Source organism: Ornithodoros turicata, chromosome 3 (genome assembly GCF_037126465.1).
Source record: "Ornithodoros turicata isolate Travis chromosome 3, ASM3712646v1, whole genome shotgun sequence".
In the NCBI taxonomy this organism is placed as follows: domain Eukaryota; kingdom Metazoa; phylum Arthropoda; class Arachnida; order Ixodida; family Argasidae; genus Ornithodoros; species Ornithodoros turicata.
Genome location: NC_088203.1, coordinates 61,201,025 through 61,205,027, shown reverse-complemented (window position 1 = coordinate 61,205,027; position 4,003 = coordinate 61,201,025). Strand labels below are relative to the sequence as shown.

At 49.5% G+C, this 4,003-nt stretch overlaps 2 long non-coding RNA genes across 2 annotated transcripts; both read right to left on the bottom strand.

The window, feature by feature from the left end:
• Window positions 1-420: 420 nt before the first annotated feature.
• On the bottom strand, window positions 421-1,324 carry LOC135387189 (uncharacterized). The gene is made up of 2 exons (XR_010420925.1): window positions 1,207-1,324; window positions 421-601 (listed from the first exon to the last, which is right to left on the bottom strand). It is a non-coding gene; the product is annotated as an uncharacterized LOC135387189 (long non-coding RNA).
• Window positions 1,325-2,082: 758 nt separating this feature from the next.
• LOC135387188 (uncharacterized) lies at window positions 2,083-2,935 on the bottom strand. The gene is made up of 2 exons (XR_010420924.1): window positions 2,365-2,935; window positions 2,083-2,307 (listed from the first exon to the last, which is right to left on the bottom strand). It is a non-coding gene; the product is annotated as an uncharacterized LOC135387188 (long non-coding RNA).
• Between the last annotated feature and the right edge of the window lie 1,068 nt (window positions 2,936-4,003).

Here is a 4,003-nt window from a genome sequence, read left to right as displayed (position 1 = left end):
CTTCCCTGACTTCAGCTGCTTTGTAGCAAATTCGCTCACCATCCCTTGATTTTTTCATCTAGCATCCAATTTCCCTTGTAATCACCCTTTTCCAAGTTTTTAGACACCCTGTAGTTCTATATTATACATACTTGCATAAATGTTGTGACGAATCCCATGTAATTACTGGTGAATAATTTGTACATAATGTAAGTAGTAGGTACTGGACTCTCATGGTGCACAACGCTCAACTGTCCTGAACACGATTTAATTAGCAATTAGAGCTAATTGGGACCCCCCCCATTAATCAGCACCCTCCAGGGAGCCACCACACTAATTGGGGAAAGTCTAACTCGTGTCCAGACCAGCTGAGCGTTGTGCACCATGAGAGTCCATAAAAAAGAAAAATAATAGGCATAAAATAAAATAAAAAGATGGAAATAGAGTGGAGAGAAACAATTTATTCGAAAATCAACGATGCCGCGGCGAAGAAGCCGCTCCGCAACACCCGAGTGACCAGCGCCCGCCATGTTGGTAGTTTGCACCCAGCAGTTGCAGAGATCGACGACAGGTGGCCACTTAGTTGCAAGGCATCACACCAGATGGCGCCACCATCATAGCTCTAGACGAGAAAGACAGAACAAGATACTAGCGGCAGGTAAAAATGACAGCACTGCCAAGCAAGTCTAGGCATGCGAGAGAAAAGGTCTAACCGCTACTGCTAAACAGAAAACAGTACAGATCGGGGAAAAAGGCTTACGGGGACGATCGCTTAGGCCTAACCACAACACTACGCAGCTAACACAAGGCGGGAACCACACATCGCTAAACATGCGAGAAAAGGCTTAACACGAGCGCGGTCACCGCTAAACACGGCAAACATACGAGGAAAGAGGCTTACGGGGACGATCGCTTAGGCCTAACCCCAACACTACGCAGCTAACACAAGGCGGGAACCACACATCGCTACACATGCGAGAAAAGGCTTAACACGAGCGCGGTCACCGCTAAACACGGCAAACATACGAGGAAAGGAGCGCGCTTGGGCATAACCTCAACACTACGCAGCTAACACAAGGCGGGAACCACACATCGCTAAACATGCGTCAACAGGCTTGGACACCGCAAAACAAGTCTAAACATGCGAGAAAAGGCTTAACACGAGCGCGGTCACCGCTAAACACGGCAAACATACGAGAAAAGGAGCGCGTCAAATCACTCACTCACCTTTTCCCCCGCGGCAACTTCCAGGCAGAAACTGAGCGAGCGCGGAGAACACACACGTCTGCTCTCTACGAGAGGCAGCCAGAAACTGAGCGAGCGCGCGGAGCGCACGTCCGTCTTCCGCGACGGTCCGAGAGAAACTGAGAGAGGCGACGCGCAGCGGCCGCTATGGATGCGCGCGCGCCCTCTGCTCCACCCGTCCGCGCATGCGCGCGCGCGCGCGCGCTCCTAGCGCCCCCTGCGCCGGCCGCGGGTGTTTTCGGTTTCGGCTCTCTGCTGCGCGCGCGCTCCTAGCGGCGACGGGTGGCTTTTCAGTTTCGCTTTCATTCTCCGTTCTTTGCGCGCGCGCGTTTATCTGTATAAAGGCAGCGCGCACCGCGCTCGCGTCATCACTACGTGAAGATGTTCAGCTACCACTCTTTACAAAATTGTTCCCGTACCCACGCTTCTTGGGAAGAAGTGGAGAAGGAATGTTTCAACGGCGAAAGTCCCCGCAACGAGCTCGTCATCACTGCTTTTCGCTACGTGATAGACATGGTAGGCTTTGGCAATATAGGAGAGATCTCGCCGGGGCCGCTGCAGGAGATGGTGCGTCGAATTTACGCCCGTTACAAGAACGTCTGCATAACGGTTCCTGACGGACCCCTGGGACTGATGAGCGAATTTGTGAGCTTGGCCAACGCAGAATTCAACTACATCGCTGCAGACATCGTGGACCTTCTCGCTCGTGCCATCGCTCATATTAAGCACGCCCTGCGGAAGCAGCGACATTTGCAAGCAGTCTACATCGTCAACTTTGTCACTGATTTATTGAAATACCGATTGGTTATTGACATGCAACGCATTAAACAGTCCGAATAACTTTGACGAGACTCTGTGTGTTCTTTCACTGAAACATCTTTATTGAATACATACAAAGGACTTGGTCGATAGATGCCTGCTCTTTCTTCCACGGCCACTCGATTCACAAAGGCGCTCACGGTCTTCCTTGCCCAATGCTGTACAAGGAGGGGTCGTACTGCTATACAGGAAGGCAGTTGGGCCTAACGGGGAGGTTGCTGGACGGCTTTTCCTGTGCTGCATGATATGCGACGACAGCGGTTCCTGAAAAAACAATGTCATACATAGAATACACTCTCACAGCAGAGACGGTCAACTTACATTTTGCTCCACGAAATGCCTCGCGTCGAGGATGAATGCCCCTCTCACAGCAGAACCACTCGACTTACATTTTGCTCCACGAAACGACTCTCGTCGTGGATGAATGCCCCTCGTGGGTTTTCGATCAACCGTCTCCTCCCCCTGTCATTGCGCTGATGGCGTCTGTACTTTGGACACCGCGCCATGTCTTATTCGACGCCTTTGCAATAACGCATAGGATGTCGACGATGTCAACCAAACGAAAAATGAAAGAAGGTTTTAATTTAACCCCAATTTGAAATAATTCTCCCTTTAAGAACTCCTTAATTTTGTATAATCAACATGGTCTCTAATGAAATTCGTGTTATGCACGAATTCTCCCCCTCGTTTTGGAATAATCTAACGAAAAATGAAAGAAGGAGTTCAATTTTGAATAAGGCCAGATTAAAATGTACCCCCCAAATGTTCCCCATTACGCCTAATCAGAATTCATATTGGACATAAATTCTCTTACCCATTCCCAATTTTGACTGGGGCGGGGGACGCCCCACAATTCCCCATTAAACCTAATCAGAATTCATATTCGCCATGAATTCACGTCCTTCCCCAATTTTGAATAATGCGGGCGATTCTCCCCCTAATTTTGAACTTCGCGGAGCCTAATCGGACCTCATGTTAGGCATGAAGTCCCTCCCCCCAATTTGAAATAATTCTCCTGTGTGTACCTAGCAAATAGAGAAAAGGAGGCATTAATCAAACATCGATCTAAACACATACAAATGCACTTACCTCCTGCGGAAGCAGACCGAACGTTGTGGTGGTGGTGGTGACATCGTCGACATCATCATCTTTAACTGCGGTCTATCCCACGCTCGCTTTTATACGCAGGATCTGTGGTTTCCTATTCTCCTATTGTATTGGGGCAGAGAGAGAGAGAGAGAGAGAGTCGCGTGATGCGAAAGACGATATGCGTTTATTGGCTGGCGTGTTTACATGGGTGCTTCATGGTCTTCTATAAGAACCCAGGGATCCAATCTAGTAATAAAGAACCAGAATAAGGATTCTACGAACAAAAACCACAATCGAAAAACACTCACGGTATTTGACTCGCCATCCAGCGTTCAGCGAGTTCTCTCCAACCCGCTGCACTCGCTCTGTTCCACTGGTGCACCAGGGAGTAGAGGAGGTGCTCCGCTTCCCCGAAGCTTAAAGGAGCAGTACCTTCTAGCGGTAAAGTATGCTCCTCTAAGCTTCGGGGCACTCTGAAAAAGAGCTCCCCCTCTAGTCCCCGCTGCACAGCGATTTCTCGCCACTCCCTGCCGTAGCACGCCATGAGCACTTCTGTGGTGGCCGTCTCAATGTCTTCTTCGTCTACGATGGCGAACGCTTGCAAAAACGTCTCCATCTCCAAGCGGGGCACATCTCCCCCCGCACCGGGGATCAGCTGGAAAAATAGCTGCACAATGTGTGTCACAGTGAAACCTACAGAGGAACGTTAGGTATTAGAAAATAACTATTTCTAAACAAGAAGAGATAGAGAAAAACTTACCAAACGGCGGACGAATGTGGACCAGAAGGTCCAAAATCGTCTGGAACGTATGCAGCATTTTCTCGGGACTCTTGATTCGAGAATAGTGGACAAGGGGGGTACAGGGGATGA